Raw genomic sequence first — 18009 nt, forward strand, 5'->3', positions numbered from 1 at the left:
ATACAACAGTAGATCAGTTCTTCCAGACTGCTGTGAGCTTTATGATACCTACAATAGGGTAAAAGTATTTCTACCAATCCCTGACTGTTTGCTGGTCTTTACTCCCTATTCCGTTGACTACTAATTTGAAGGTGCCCCTAAATATATAAAACTTCAGGGTTTTATATGGCGTCTACAATACCATCATTTTTTTTCATTTTGTCAACTATGAAGAATCAAAACTGTTCACCAAGATGAAGACCAAGAAAGAGTGACAGTGGAGATAATTAGTCAGGGTCCTCTAGGGAAACAGAGCTGACACAAGACATACACACACACATATACACATATTATATATTTATGCTTATTTTATGGAATTAGGAGATCTTTTAATAGAAATTGGTTCACACAACTGGGGGGATGGAAAAGTCTGAGTTCTGTAGGGCAGGCCACAAGTTGGGAATTCCCACAAAGGTTTTCAATGAATTTCCCAGGAGAAACTGGCTGGCTGAAGTAGAGATGGAAATTTTCCCTTCTGACTGCTGTAATCATCACTACTCCTCTAAGACTTCAATTGATAGACTGAGACTTCTTTCTTTGTAGGAAGGCAGTCTCCTCAATCGGCTGTAGATGTCATCAGCCATAGATGTAATCGACTTACTAATAATTTACATCCATGAAATATCCTCACAGTAACAATCAGGCTAGTGCTTGCTTGGCCAAACAACTGGACACCATAAACTGTCCAAGTAGTCACTTGAACTTAACCATCACATAGAGCTAAGAAAACAAAATAAAACAATTCAGCAGCATTCAAAATAAGGCATTTTCTGAAAGGCTCCTTAGTGCTCATTAGGGAGAGTCTAGGTTAGCCCTTAGTCTGCTGAACTGGCTGGCTGGCCCATCATACACACACACACACACACACACACACACACACGTGGATATGGATATGCACATGCATGTGAATATAACATACATCTGAGATAAAGAACACTACAATGCACCCATACTATGCAGGGCAACATTTAAGCACTAAATAAAAAAAAGAGAAGTAAATTCCAGCCTGCATAAGCATACAGAGCTGTGATAATACATGTTTCAGTTTAGTGTGATTGGAGAGTATGTAACATGAAAGAGGAAAAGATAAGACTAGGAAATGAAGTTCTGCATAGATTGTGAGTACCTTTGTATGCTAGACTAAGGAGTATAACATAATAAGAAGAAGCCTTCACATTTTAACTAGAAAAGGGGCACGTTCACTAATGCTGATGGAAATATGGAGAAAGTACTGGGGCCAAAGAAACTGAAGGCAGGGAAACCAGTTGAGAGGCTATTGCAATTGTCCAGATGAAGATCCTGAAAGCCTGAACCGAGGCAGTGTCAGCAGGACTGAAAGAGGCTGGTGCCTGCCCCTGGGGGTGATGGATGTCTTCATTTTCTGGATTGTGGTGATGGGTTCGTGGAATGCATGTATCAAAACTTAGCAAATTGTAAATGTGAAACTTGTGTGCTTTATTGCATGTCAATTAATGGTCAATAAAGCTGTTAACAAAATAACTTCCATTATGTGGGAATGTTTGACCATCTATTTTTTTTTTTTTTTTGCATGCTGTATGGTGAGGTCACATTTCATTATTTTTCCATGTGAGTATCGCATTATTGCAGCACCATTTGTTGAATGTTTTTTTGTTTGTTTTTTGGGAAGTGCATGGACTGGAATTGAACCCGGGTTTCCCTCATTGCAGGCAAGAAGTCTATTACTGAACTACCCTTGCACCCTCCCCCCACACACACACACTGATCATCTATCTTTTTAGGTCTCTTTTGTATTTATGTAGAAACCCTGTAATGTGTTGCATAGTTTATAATTATGATATATCCCTGTTTACTTGAACCACATATCATTATTTAGTGTGGCTTTATTATGGCAGGGAAGGACTGTTAGAAGTCTTTTTGGATGCATGCCTCCTTTCTTCCAAAGTAAAAGAGTTTTATCTTGGTATATAGCTGCCCAGAAAAAAAAGAATGTATTTCCCAATCTCTTAAACATAAAGTGTGGCCACGTGACTAAGTTCTGGCCAATGAGAATGAGTGTCAGTGTAGTGTATAACTTCCTCTTTGCCTTTAAAGAGAGATGTTCTGATTTCCCCCTTTCTAACAGACTGTTGTGTGAAAGGCTGTTTGGTGCCAAATAGTTTTAAAGTGAATGGTATAGCCACAAAATGGAAGAAACTTGGATCTCTGCCATGCTTGTGGGAAAAAAGCTGCTATATCAACCCTGGACCTCTCACCTCAAGATTTTATAAGTGAGAAAGAAAAATACTTCTGTATTTCCACACCAATATGATTGTGGGTTCCTGCTTTCCTGCCAAAACTATATCCTAATTAGTCAGAACTTAATTCCTATGCTGGGGTACTTTCCAAATCAAACCTTAAAATATATGGTCATCAGAAGGTTTCAGATATTAGGGTTTGGAAAAGTGATGACTCTTTCACTGTAAGAAAAAATTTAATTGAAATTATTCAACTAAACTTAATTGATGGTACCTTAGAAGGAAGACCATTCCTTCAAGGATGTAAATAGCAAGCAGAGGAAATATAGGGAAACTTCAAAATGTCGGTGGGTATTGTCTACTTCACATCACTTCCAGAAAAGTTCTATAAAGGAGAGGTAAAGTCAAACTAGCAGGAATCAGTTTGCACGTGAAGATGAAAAGGAACTGAGTTTTGATTTAAAAAAAAATATATGTGGCCTTCAGTCTGAGCAGATCTGGAGGCTTGTGAACTGGAAAAGTGCAAAGTTGTGTAAGCCAAACGCTTTTCATTCCCTAGATGTAAGCTGTTAAACATGCTAGACTCAAAATTAAAACACGTGGTTTATAAATTAATATTCAATTTATGTTAAATTTGAGGCAAGTACTGTTTATGGCAATGATGAGGTATTTATATAAAATGTAAGGATGAAAAATAGCCTAACAAAATCCCCTAGGAAATCCGTACAAATTTATGCTAACTTTACTAAGAAATCATTATCTCATTTATATAGCATTTTTCCCACAGGGAGAATGTTTGCTATGACTTACCAAATTCTGGTTACGTGAGGGCATATGAATCACCATCAATGTTCTTCCAGATCTCTCTTTTCCCTTTCACAATTTTCAGGAACCTCTTCCCTGCCTTCCATGTGTTTTGTCTTCCAACTTCTAGCACCTTCTTTGGGAGGACTTCAAGCTATTGGAACAACTTTTCCTGCATGCACAGCAAGCAGGATATGCTGGGAATTTATGACTTTTGAAGTGGGTCTTAGCCAAGGGTTGACCTGGGAAGGTGGATGTGAGCTCAGCTCCCTTGTATGATAATAGGATAATTCTGATGCCATAATTTATAATTCAGTAGGCCCCTTGTGGAATAAGGCTGAAGCAATCCTCCCAGTACTTGGCTGGAAATTGCTTCCTTGATTAGCTACTTTCTTTTCCCTACCCTTATCCTCCCCTACTTTGCAGGATTCTCCTAGGAGTATTTCCTCAATAAATAATTTGCACAATAATACTTGTTTCAGGGATTGCACCAGGGGGACCTGGCTTAAGACCAAAGGGTTTTATTTCTAAGATTCACCTCAGACAACAACAAAAGAGTAAAGTTTAAAAGTAAAGTTAAGGTAGATGGGTTATGGGTTATGTCAGTTGTCACAATAAAATAATATTTTATAATTTAAATTATTAATCCAGAAGAAAGATTAATGCATAAAATCATTAGGAGGAAGTATATTAAAGCATTTTAGAAAAATGATTATAAAATTGAAGATTAGCAGGAAACCATAATACTGCCTTTATGTAAATAGCCATTTTCCTTGGAAAGTCATTGGATCATCTAGCCATAATTTAATCACTTACTGTTAAGCAAGCTTATATTTTAAATGATAGTACAGATGTGGCCATTAATGCTTCAGCCCTCATAACAGTACACTGCAATCAGGAACATCCTGATTTCAGTCCCCACACTCTTTACATTTGGGTCAGATAGTTCTTTGTTGGGGCCAGGGGAAAGGGGCTGCTGTATGCAATGCAGGATATTTAGTAGCACCCTGGGCTTTACCTACCAGATACCAGTGACTAGTAATGACACTAGTAATGACAATCAAACATGTCTCCAGATCTTGTTCTATGTCTCCTAGGAGCAAAATCACCCCCAGTTGAATACCAGTGCTCCAGCAGTCTGCTTGCTCCAAGGATATCATCCAACTCATTTGTGGTGAAGTATTCAGCAGAGATATTTGAAGTAAGAACGTGAATGAACTCAACAGCTCTGTTTTGATTTCTACTAACTTTTAAATTTATAAGCCATTCACTTTTTTTTTTCCCCATGGGCAGGTTCTGGGAATCGAACCCAAGGTTGTTTTTAGACAACCTAATTCTACATAAAGACACGATAATTTTTGTACCTTTACTGACCCATAAGATTGAACTGACATTTTGAGCTATCCTGTTCTAGTCAATGGCAAAGCTACCTCATGCAGAATTATAGGATTAATCATATAGAGAACATTTTGATTTTCTTTTCAAATGGAACTCTTGCCAATATATATTTAGGTTCTGGTCATACAAATGTAAGCATTTGCCCATCAGATGTAACTGACTTAAATGGACATAATTCCTAGCAAATAATATTTTCATAAAAAATATAACCTACATATAAATATGTCCTTCATAGCTATCTATAAGGAATAATATGGTACAGGAGCAATTAATTTTTTAAATAAGGTCATTATATGGGTCAGATTTCAGAGCACAGTGAGGGAGGAGGGTTCCCCAAAACAAAGTTATCTGGATTTCAGTAAGGCATTGATTAGAAAGGAAAATATGGTTTATATATATATATAATTTTGAACTATTGTATCAATGTCACCCCAAAGGATAAGGCAGTGTAAAGCAGATGAGTATGTGTATAGTTTTTTCCCATTTAAAGATTTATCAGTGACTTGAATGATGACATAAAAGGCATGTTTATCAAGTTTGCAGATGACAAAGTTTAAAGAAAGTTGGATCCATCAGATAACAGACAATATTTTAGAAATCTTGACCATGTGTCTAAATTAAAATGAAAAAAATGAATAGGAATAAATGGAGAATGCAATATATTGGTTTCAAATAAAAAGCAACTGCTCTTCCTATCTTCAATCACCTTGTCTAGAAGCTGGGCTGGAACCCACAACCTCTACTCCTGTGATAGTTAAGTTCTTGTGTCAGTTTAGCTGGATCATGGTGTTCAGTTGTTTGTTTAAGCAGGCATTGGCCTGAGTGTTACCATGAGGATATTTAATGGATGTAAATAGTCAGTAAGTTGAGGCATCTGTGGATGTTGGCATCTATAGTCAACTGAGGAGACTGCCTTTAACAAGGAGAGAAGTTCACCCAATCAGTTGAAGGCCTTAAAGGAGAAGTGATGATTTCAGCAGTCAGAGGGAGAATTTCCATCTCTACATCGGCTTGCTGGGAAAGTCATCAAAAATTTTCATCAGAGTTCCCAGCTTGTGGCTTGTCCTAGGGAATTTGGACTTGCCCATCCCCACAGTTGTGTGAGTCAATCCCTATTAAAAAATCTCATAGTATACACACACACACACACATATATGTCTTCTAACAGTTCTGCTTCACTAGAGAACTCTGATTTTGGGGAGTATCAACTGTCCAAAGTTAGACCTCATTATTGTTACATACCTACTATAGGTTACTAAGTCATCAACTTTTTCTAACTGTGCCTACTTTTATTTCATCATAGCATGGCAGAGAGAGAGTGCTCCTTTTAAAACATACATTGGACCATGTCTATCTAACTGAAAGCTTGGATAAGACCCCACAAACCTAGAGGTTCTCTCTACTTCCCTCTCCAAGCTCTCATGATTTTCTCTGTCTCACGCTTCATTCTTTATTGACATCAAATTGCTGATTTTTGCCATATAAATATCATGTTATTTTTTGTTTCCATGAATTCACTCAGGTTGTGCTCTCTATCTGCAATGCCCTGCTAAATCTTATTCATCCGTTCAGATTCAGTTGAGGAAGGATTTCCTCCAGAAGGCCTTTCCTTATGTTCTGTGCCAGGCCAATAGTCCCACGGCATCCTACACATGGTGTTGAGGGGAGAAAGATATACCATCTCCTTTCCATTTTGCATCATCGTATTCTTCCCCATGCATGAGTCAGAGTCAAGGGCCAAGTTTATTTTATTCTTCATTATGCATTGAATGCCATTTTATGTGTGCTTAGGATATGTGTTAAGACTTGGAGTCCAAGTGAAGTCAGTCAAGTTTTGAACATTTTTCTTCTCAGAAGCCTGGAGAGGTGAGATTTATCCCAGAGCCTGGTCCCCCACAGGTAAAAACCCAGCCATCTCTCCTTCTACACACTCTCACTTCCAAAAGGCTGGAAAAGTGGGGAAGGACTAGTGACCTGCTTCTTTTTGGTATTAGAGAAGTTATAAGTTTGCAGAAAAATCATGCATACAATACAGAGTTCCCAAATATTACCCTATCATTAATAACTTGCTTAGTGTGGTACATTTGCTACTTTTTAAAGAACGTTTTAATAATTGTACTATTAATTATAGTCCATCAATTGCAGTAGGGTTCACTGTGTTGTATAGTCCTAGGCCTTTTGTTTTGAACTTTGTTCTACTAACATATATACAACCCCAAATTTGTTTGCTTTTGCCTGGGAGGAGTTCCAAGCCTTTTTTCTCCCAAGACAATCCCTCATGCCTCTGACTATTCTTTTCATAGGATTGAAATAAAAAGGACTTTACCAGTTTGTTTCATCTGCAGCCCCAGTCCTGCTAAAACGAGGTGTTAAAATTGATAACATCACCTGCCAACTCATTCAGTGCGGCCTCCCTGAGCTCTGCTGTGCCAATGTGCTTGTCCCCATTTTACAGACAAGGAAACTGGAACTCCTAAACACTGTGATTCTCCAAGATCACACAGTTCATGAGGGACAGAACTGGAGTTTGAACCACAGACCGTCTAATCCCAAAGCCTGACACATTCTTATATATTACACCATCTACCTAGAGTCAAGAAAGCCCTTAAAATTTTTCACATCAACAAATATCAGCTGTGTAATTCTTCCTAAACTTATTTGATTATTGAAAATAACATTTGTATGTTAAATAAAATAAAATTGCTTATAACTATAAATAAGAGACCACAGAGTCTTGGGAGATATGTGAGTTTAGATTATAAACATGCTCACAAATATGAATGAATTGCTGATAGGAACTTAATTTATATGTTTTAAGCTTTTGCTTTGACAAAACAAATATAAAAATTAAAATAAAATTATCATTTTTATTGTAATGAGGACAAAATAATTAAAATAAATGGCCAAGTAGACCATCTTTCATTTCACAAGTATTATAAATCTGAGCATTTAAAAAGACTGAGAGTATTTTCTCTCTCTCTCTCTCCATATATACATACATATATATATATATATAAATATATCTGAATGCTGTAAGTTAGGAACAGTGCCATTGAATCTGAGCCTCATATTAATGCAACAAGAAGTTCCACTACTGTCTGTATTCTGTTTTCTCTGCAAAATGCTATAAAAATGCAGCAAGAAGACACAAGCAAACTGTACATTTGCCAAATTCTACAATACTTAAATTATAATATTCCAAGCATCATTATTGTTTTACCTTGGACAGCTCATTTCTCCTTTCTTTAGACTCTATAAGCTGTAATACTATCCAAACGTGCAAACATGATTCAGTCAACTCGAAAAACATAAGATTTTGTTTTAAAATTATACCTTTTTAAATAAATAGTTAATATCAATAAATATACTCTGAGAGCATTACAACTGTGTGGCATAAATCAACAATCATCAAATAAAAAACAAGGCAGCATTCTCATTGACGAGTGAGTGCAGCAGAAACCTTGCATTTTTACATCAGATCTCAAGGCAAATATCTGGATTCTTGAGATATATGCAACACCATTTCTTAAAGATTCATTAATGCACAATAATAATAAGAAGAATTGCATATAGGTGTATATGTAAGTCATAGAAAAAATTATTACCTGTATGGATTTTTTTCCCTTGGAACACTACTTCTCGGAAAAAACTGAGTTACTGGCTTGTAATGTAGTGGGCTGTGTTAATAGTTCAATTCTCTCAATTCCCTCTGAATCCCCAACAGGAAAACCTGTGAAAGAGTCTAAGGTTACTCTGTATATGAATGGCATATAAAACAATGTTCAAAACAAAGCAAATAGGAGCACAGAATTTGGATTTTCGGTGGGTATATTAACAAAAGCTTTCAATAGGGTCGCTCTCTCTCAAATACACACACACACACATAGTTACAAATATGATACCATATTTATTTCTATCCTCTAATTCAGATCTTAGTGACACAAAGAGCAGCTTCAGCGGTGATGGTGGTATGTTTGAAATGTCCCACAGGAATGTCCACACAGGACATTTTCGGGTAAAGAGAACAGGGCTTGCTGAAGCCTTAGAGATCAGCCTGACTCCCCTAAAATGGTCTCCAACTTGGAGTGAGGATCCATTTCATTTCTGGCTGCTCCTCAGGATAAATTTGCTTTCCAAATTCCATGATTCTAGTTAGAGTGTACTTAACTTCAAATAAACAGATACAAATTCAGGTTCTCAACAGTTCTCAGTTCATCTTTTCTCTCCAATTTCTAATTTAAATTAGAATACGAATTTTCTGGACAGCTTTTGCTTAATCAACACATGCTGGTGCGTTGTATAGCAGTGACTGGTCAAGTTCACTTTTACAATTCACGACTGTATTACAATAGTTATTACTAAGTTTTTTGATCAGTGGAGAATGCTTGTAGATCTGAGATTTTCTCAAGGGTGAATTTGTAACCAAGGGAATGGAGAAATTGAGCTAAGTTTAACCCATGGAAAAGAAGGGAGTAAAACAAAGTAGAGGCTTTTCCAAAAGTTTTACTTAAACTTCTAGACTTCTAACTCATACTATTGAATCTAAGACCAAAGGAAATACATCTTGTGTCTTAATGAGTCAAAAACTGAAGACATTTCAAATTGTTTTGAGCCATGTTTTCACAATGTTAATTTATTTAAGCTGTTCAGACCTCATGTCAGATCACATCCATCATAATAATTGTAACAGTTTTAGATCTAGGACACAATTTTTCATTTAAAGGAAATGTATGCTATGCTACTTAAGGTATTTAAGATACCTTACTTAAATTAGGACACATCTCTAAAGAAAATATCCCTGCCTTTGAGCTACATTTGTTAATTCTCCATTAAAATACATCTTTTCCTCACTGTTTAATGAGCATGCCCACCCACTCACTATGAAACCATTATTAAATATTGATTAGAACCCTAGCTTCATCCATAGATACACAGTTAATCATAGCGTCAAAGAGAAGCTTTTGTATTTGAGCACATTCTGGAACTTTTTAAGGCAAATCATGAAAAGATTACGTATCAGATTTTAAACTCTGCCTTTAAACTATACTGTTAGCAAAATGAGACATATTTAAGTATGGCTTGCTATTAATATATGAAAATAAGACTATACAAGAATGTATAAAAATTAGTACAGGAATGAAACACTTTCTTCTCTAATTTAAAAGAAAATCTAAAGTTGTTGTCACTTTCTCTACTTCTCCTTACTTTTTACCTCTCTTCTCTCGTATGACCTTCCACACTTGATGACTATTGAATAAGTCCCTCTTTTGTTGGTCTGATCATAAAATTATTCATCATCATTAAAGGAATAAGACAATTCCGAGACTTGCTTGCCTGGACTCCAAATCAATCTTACTGATGAGGAGGGAGAGAAGGAACGAAGTATATTCCATAATGGTTATGTGGAGATTTCCTTTCTACTTTGCTCCCTAGTCCCCCTCATGCCGTGTGTGGTGGTTGAATTCTTTGCCTCGATTTAGACTTGTTCTCACTCTTAGTTCCCATTCCTGGGGTGTGAACTCATTGTAAATAGAAGCCATGGGAGATGTTATTTTTAATTAAGTTGTGGCCATACAGTGTAAGGTGGGTTTCAATTTGTATCGCCGGTGGTCTTATAAAGGAGAACAAACCAGAAGCCAGAATTTGGAGCGGTTCACAGAGGAAGACGCCGGAAGTGAACCGAAGCAGGAAGAGCCCAAGGAAAAAAGTCATCATCATGTGAGGGGCAGGGGATACACCCCAAGGAACCCCAAGGCAGGCCAGCAGCCAGCACCAGGACAGCACAGACTGAGAGAAAGCAGTCTTTGCCAATATCTTTATTTTGGACTTTTCTAGCCTCAAAACCATGAGCTAAGAAATGCTTTTGTTTGTTTGTTTAAGCTAATCCCCTGAGTGATATTTGTCACAGCAGCCTGGCAAACTAAGGCACCATGTAACTGAGGAAGGGAATACAGTAAAGAATACAACAATTTGAAAACTTATTTCACCTTTCCCTTATTAATTATGCTTCCCACCACAAAAAACAAATAACTTAATTTTAAAGTATAATTTGAAAAATTCCTTCAAAATAAAAGCAAAACCCAATCAGTTCCTTTGTGTTTTGTTCTTCTGAGGACAAAGGAAATTTTCTAGAATACAGATCAGTAGAGGAAAATTTTTACTTTGACAGAAAACTATATATTGCTTATAAAGCACTTTTCTCCCTTATCTGATTCTGAATCTAAGGAAGGTATTTTAGAACTATAAGTTGTAGGTAACTGATAGCAATGCAAATAAACATCCATAGACACAATCTGTCTTTTTTGCCTGTCCTGTCTAAGAAGGTTCAATTGTCTTCCTTCCCAACTGTGGGAAAGCAGTTGTACCTCCATTAGCATATTCATTTCAACATCCCTGATCTACAAGTGAGTTTGTCCTTTGGATTTTCCTTTGAACCTGATATAGCATCTTCCTGGTTCACCCTCACTGAATGAGTTAAATAAAATCTCTATTGTGTTCATTTTTATATCTGTATCAAAGTCACAATTTTATCCTCTTTTGAAAATTGTCTTCTCTCATTTTTCACATCTTAACCTATCTCTACCTTGGTTAAACCCATAGGCTGGCATCTCAGAGTTATATCAGTACAACATCCAAAGCCCTCCGTGGTCTAATTACCTCTTCTGTAATTTCTGGCCTAGGCTATACTGAGCAACTTACAGCTCTTTTAAACTCTCCAGCCTGGTTCACACCGCCATAATTTTGCATGGCTCTTCAATTTGTTTGGCAAGCCCTGCCTTCCCTTCCATAGACAATTATCTGCCAGAGAAATTTTATATACATCTTCAAAACCCTGCTGTTATATTACTTCTTCCAGGAGTATTTACTGATTCCTGCTCCATCTGCGATCCCACTCACTTCAACAGGACACATGTAAGGAACTATAGTTCATTCTGGGCAGCTTGTACAAAAGACTGGACAGACTGGGAGATGCTGGGAGAATAGGCTAAAAACTAACATGGGTCTCCTGTCCCCACCCTGCCAAAGGGTTTTAAGCATGTGAAATATGAAAATAATTTTGGGTATTTAGGGTGGAGGAGATTTGATTTCATGACATATGTGAAGCTTTATCAAATGCATAATTTTAAAACTATATGAATAGCAGTACTACTTAACATCTAAAAAGCACCTGGGTCCCAGCTGTAGTAACAGACCTAATACGTCCAAGTGAATAGAAGTGAGAGTTTTACTTGACTCCAAGTTGGTCACAAAACAGTTGGAATACTCTTTTCACTACTGACTTCAAACTACATAGAAAAAACTGATTGTGGCAGTAGGATAAGAAGGGGATAAAAACATGCCAGAGGGAAAACTAGGGATATTTCTCTTGGCAAAGGACTCAGAAGGGAGGGCAAGCAGTGCAGACTCTGAATCCAGATGCCTGACTTCAAACATCAGCCTCACTTCTCATCAGTGGGGCGATATTGGACCATTAATTTAACCTCCTGCATCTCCACATTCTCCTCTCTACAAGACGTGCAAATAATAATGTATATTTCATGAGTCATTATAAAGGTTAAATGAATGAATAAGTATAGAGCTTTAAACAACACTTTTGTTTTACATTGCTCTATTAATATTAGCCATTATGTTCATAGCTGTTGCCAAATACTTTGAGAATTTTCAGAAGGGTGAGTTAAATTTACCACTGGATGGATTGTATAAATTAAAGTTTGATCTGTGGTGGAAATTGTAGGAACACAGATTGTGGCTCTAAGACATATAATTGGAACAGGCTGCTTTGGGGGTATAGTACATTTCTTATCGCAAGGTCGGATACCCAAGGTTGGTAGGGAGGGTGTGGGAGAGTAGATGAGCTACATTTTAAATCCCTTCCACACCTGAAATTGTGTATTCTACCTCAAGATAACTGCTACCATAATAGGCTTTCCTCCTCACAGTTTATGCATTGTCTACACTAATGAACACCACTCCCTCCTTCCCTTGACCAAGGGCTCCTTGGTGATAGATCACTGTCAGACATCATTATTTATCTTTTAATTCCAGCAACTTAGTGCCTTAAACACAGTAGGGGATCAATACACTGTGTTTAAATAATTGAACATACATTTCTGCACCCACGGCCAACTTGTTTTCCAGGGGAATCAACCAGTCTACCTGCCTTTGCCGGTCAAGCTTCCATGTCAGGTGTCCTTAAAGTGATCATGAGGCTTGTGTCATTTCAGATGATTTAATCCTTACATTTGTGAATTGCTACCAGTAGTTAGCAGATGGATTTTACACAGCGACTTTCGAGAATGTGATTTGGAAAGACAGACCCTTGAAACAACCACTGGTGGATCCTGGGATATTAAAACCCCAGTTTCTCTAGTCTGATTTGCTTGTTTCAAAACCTGATCAATGTTAGAGTTGTAGTCACTCAGCATTAGTAAGTGATGAGAGGTAAAATCAGAGTTGCTATACACATAATGCAGAATGAGAGAAATAAACTGTCAAACCCAAAACACAGCGAGATCTATCAGAACAAGAACGACAGGACAAGGGGCTTGGATAAGAAGGAGAACATATCTTTAGAGAAATATGTGGGTCCTCTGTAATGAGGGGTAATGGCAGGGAGCCCAAAAATATGCAACAGGCTTAGATGGTAAGACATGTAGGGAGTCTAGCCATTTGCAAAAAGTACGCAAAATGACAACTAAGAATCCAAGTTCCACTTCATTAATAGCTCCAAAAACACTAGGCACACTAGTAAAGAGTTCTTACGAAGTAAACTTGATGCTCTCACTTTCCGCAGTATCCAAATTTAAGTTTCAGTTTTCTACCGTTTTCATGCTTTCATTGGAATGATGTTAAGAGAGAGGAGGAAGTCAAGATGGCTGGGTCTGCAGAGCAGAAGACGTTAGGCTGGCAAGAAAGAGAGTGTGACATTACACACGCAGTGACCCTACCCACTAAAAACGTGGTTCGATTAATGTCTTGGATTCTGACCATTCGTTCATTCTTACATCACATGTTTCCGTAAGTCCCTTCAATGAGTCAGGTGTTCCTGGTGAAAAGATATACCAAGTACCCTCACCTCATCCAGCTTACATGGAGATAGGAAGCAGGGCATCAAGTTCAGTTACCACCGAGATCCATTGCTTACTTTACAGCCAGCTAGTAGACACATGATGATGGGTTTGAGCCAATAGATTATCCCTGAGTAATTACTGAAGTCAGCCTGGCTCTTATTTGTAACATTATTGATGCTTTAAACTTCACTAAATTACAGCTAGATCTTCAAGGTATACTTAAATAATACTCGAAACTTTCTGAATCTTTACAGATATTGTTTAGGGCCTCTCCGAGAAGCTATGAGAATAGTAGTAAAATTATAAGTATTGTTTTTTTTTTAACCGGTAACTAAATACAGACTGTAACAATGATTAATTTTTTTAATATTCTTAGTGTTTCAGGACTATTATATTAATAAGGCCATCATGCATCACTGTTGTGTTCTAACAGAACTATTAGTCTCTGTGCCATGTTAGTGTAATTACAGCTTAATGGTTTACACCATTATAAAAGCACTAAATATTTTACTAAACTGAGTGCAGTATATAAAAATTAATTTGCATGGCTCCAGGATTGAAACAATAGAATCAATGATGAAAAAGAAATCCTTCCATTCTGAATAAGCAAACTAAGGTATCAAAGGGGAATATTAAAAATATATAATAATAAAGGAATTTGGATTACAATTTTAAAGAAACTAAAGGTTTTTAAACCAAAATATTTGGACACCATGTTGGCATATTTTGATCCTCTTGTATAAAACAATCTTCTTTGTTAACATGGGAAGAGGATAAAGTTTGGAAGGTACAATTTAGAATCATTTTCCTTTTATGTAGATACCACAACTTTTTTTGACAGAGATTGGAAAAAACATCCAAATGATAATGCTAAGACGTGTCATACAATACTTATTTCACCAACAAGGCTACAAGATTGGTGAACATCAAATGACCTTTCTATAGACTTAAATGTTAAATATTCAAATGGGATGTTTTTCAGTGTGGGAGTATATAAACATTCAGTATATACCTGTTTTTGGATCATAAATGTAAGGAGAGAAATTGAAGAAGAAGGTCTACCTGTGAAATCAAAAAAAATTAATAATAATTTACCCTAATAATAAATACTCTGATTTTTAAGTACAACAATATTTAACTTGCTAAAAGCATAATTAAAGGTTACTGCAATTACTCAACTTCAGTTAAGTTGCCTTGAAGATTCTTCACATTTCATCAGGCACTTGAAAACACCTAGGGAGAAATCTTTCTTTCTTTCCCACAAGAAGACATTATCCTTAGAATCAGCTTTTTTTTTTACTACCCTGCCTAACCTCACTGAAAATCTGGTTCTTATTGATTTTGTATGATTGACCCAAGTCAGCCCAATGTATTAAATTTACAAATACGCCACCTATATGGTTATGAAGTTTCAAATCATAATCCACCTTTAATAATTTACTTCAAGGGGGCATTTTATTAATGTTTCTGGAAATTCAGAATAGTTCCCATAATGCGGGAGACCTGGGTTCGATTCCCGGTCCCTGCACTTTCCAAAAACAAACAAGCAAAAATTCAACAAATGGTGCTGCAATAACGGATACTCACATAGAAAAATAATGAAATGTGACCCTACCACACAGCATATATATATATAAAAAAAGTGCCAACAGTGTGGGTGGATACCAGAAATTACCGATTGTGATTGCCTTTTTATACATCAGCTTCCATTGCTAAAACCTTCTGCAGAGTTCCATAAGCAGGGCTATTCTCTGTAGCATTAACAGGAAGTTAATTTCCATTCTTCAAAGTGCAGCTTCAGGGCGGGCCGCGGTGGCTCAGCGGGCAAGAGTGCTTGCCTGCCATGCCGGAGGACCCCGGTTCGATTCCCGGCCCCAGCCCATGTAAAAAAACAAACAAATAAACAAAATATAATAAAACAAGAAAATGTTTAAAGATGTTTCCCTTCCTTCCTTCCATCCTTCCTTCCTTCTCTGTCTTTCCTTCCCTTCCTCCCTCTCTCTTTAAAAAAAAAAAAAAAAAAAAAAAAAAAGTGCAGCTTCAGCTTCTCAGCACAGAGGTGGAGGGAAAACTCATGGAGGGCCAGGTCACGGACCACCTGGAGAAATCACTACCTAAACTTTTTAAAGTTAAAACCAAGGAGCTTGCTTGTACGGACCACTTTGGTCAATTACAAACATCTCTTCCCAGCTTAGCACATGAAGCACAGCACCCCTCATTTTCTTTCACAGGAATGAGAAAAAGATGGCACAACTCACAAAGAACTGGTCAAATGCCTAAAACCTCTCTGATCACATTCCTCCATCTAACACATTAAAGGACATGAAAAGATGACTTCTAGCAAAGATACAATTACGCTTTTGAGTCTAATTGTAATTTTTAACATTTTCACTGGAAACCAGCAAACTAAAAGTTGCCATTGTATCTCTCATGGGTATCCTCCCACATCGTACAAGCTCAGAATGAGTTAAAACGTCAACTTTGTGCAAATCATTTAATGATCTGAGATTTTGTTGAATGTCTTGTTTTAAACTTAAATTGGATCTAAGCAAAACAGGCTTCTATTGAAGATGGGGATTTTTTTAATTCAGATTATTATCATGGAAATGGGATTACAAAATATAATTTATTCATACAAATTTTAAGAAAAGTATTCTAAGAGGTCTTAAGGTGCCTCACACTCCCTCCAGCTCCTTTCTTGCTAACATCTGTTCTCTTCCGAGCAGACTGTGGAAGGAACAGAGAGCTCATCTTCCTCAAAGGTCAGCTAGAAATCACTTCAGGACTGAGGAGAAAACACTCAAGACCAGGATTTGTTGACCAGATTTCAAAGAAGCGCATATGTTAGACTAAGGAAAAAAATTTAAACACCTGAATCAGATCTTTAAAATAGTGAACTATCTTTTAGCAAGAGTAGCTCTCTCACAGGTGTAGGATGAATGTTTACTTTCATTGAGCTAATTTGTTCTAAATTGAGAAAACATCTAAGAATTGAAAATAACAGAGGTTCCTCCTTTGCCAGCAATAAGAATGCAAATGATAAGGAGAAAAAGCCTGATGATGCCATACAGTCTGACAAATTTTAACATTTTTAACTTTTTCTCCTTCGACTTAACTGAATAATGTCTATTTATTTTTCAAAAAAGCACAGTTCCCAGGTGTGGCTAAAATAATAAATATATATGCTTATTTTGTTAAGAAATGATTAACTATGTGATTTGCTGACAAAACAAAGGTACACCTAATATATAAAGGTTTTTATTTTTGGTTAAATAAATGCATCTACATGCCTATTTTGAGATATGGTTGTTGCCTCAATATGTCCGGGAAAACTATCCAATATTAACCTCTAGAATTAGAGACAACTCACTGTGCCTTCCAAAGAATTTATCTCTGCTTCAATTGACTTTAATAATTTCTCAAAAAAGAAAAAGAAACATTCCATGTTCTTTTGTAACTGCAACAGTGATGTGAAAAAATAAATTACTGCTTTAAAATGCATAGCACATGCCTTCTAAGAAGAAAAACCAGCCTCTCTCTGCATGGTAAACAATATCAGCTTTTTATAGGAACCACATTTTTAAAGTGCAGTTTTTTTGCCTAACGATTTAAGTCAAAATTTCTAAATAAAATGCACTGTGTTCCCACCCCTCTCTTCACCTCCCATCATACCTTTCTTCATGCTAAATAACCTAAATCTCTTCAGCTTTTACTCCAGGGACCCATTTTCTAAACTAATCATTTCAGTGACTCTCTTTTGAGCTCATTCCAAGTTTTCTACCTCTTGCTTCAAAGGACCCCGAATTAGATCCTGTGCTCCCATAAAAGCCTGACAAAATGCTGATTATAGAAGGAGCTCCTCGTCGTCACACCCTCTTACAATTACGAAACAATTTTGATCTCACAACCACCTTCTTAACCATTTCACAAGCTAACACCACCTCTGGCTCAACTGCTGGGCAACGGGGTAGAGGATATAACTTTTGTCTCTCCATTTAGACTCTTCAGACATAGTGTTGCTCTTTCCCCGAATGTCACCTATGTGCCAAGCCTTGTGCTCGGCACTTTAAATGCCTGGTGAAATATTAAGACAGTCCTATTATCCCCGGTATGCAGAAGAGATTAAATAACATCCCCAGGGTCCTAGAACCCATTAATGGCAAAGTGGAGATTTTTTTTTTACAGGTTTAACTGATTCCAAAGTCCCCAGTCATAACAAATATTCTCTACAGCTTTCCATGTTTAGTAACTTTAAAACACACCGGATGCCCTCAACCCTGATAGCAAAGGCTGAAATTCACTGCATTGCTCAGTTATTTGGTCCTGATGGTCGGAGCTCACTATTTTTGCACCCAAAGATTTTTTGCACCCAAGAGGAGGTGTCAGCTTGGAGGTCCGATGAGCATTCCAGGCGTGGGAAGAGCGGGTGCTGCTCTGGCGCCCTCCTGTGGACAGTGTTATATGAAGAGCGACGCAAGCAG

At 37.0% G+C, this 18009-nt stretch overlaps 1 long non-coding RNA gene across 1 annotated transcript in view; it reads right to left on the reverse strand.

Moving 5' to 3' along the window:
• Window positions 1-8097: 8097 nt before the first annotated feature.
• LOC143649439 (uncharacterized) overlaps window positions 8098-18009 on the reverse strand; it is a 68476-nt gene continuing 58564 nt past the window's right edge. Inside the window, exon 3 of the long non-coding RNA XR_013158999.1 lies at window positions 8098-8187. This is a non-coding gene — a long non-coding RNA (uncharacterized LOC143649439). The remainder of the gene's footprint in view (window positions 8188-18009) is intronic.

This window comes from Tamandua tetradactyla, chromosome 11 (assembly GCF_023851605.1).
Source record: "Tamandua tetradactyla isolate mTamTet1 chromosome 11, mTamTet1.pri, whole genome shotgun sequence".
Taxonomy (NCBI): Eukaryota; Metazoa; Chordata; class Mammalia; order Pilosa; family Myrmecophagidae; genus Tamandua; species Tamandua tetradactyla.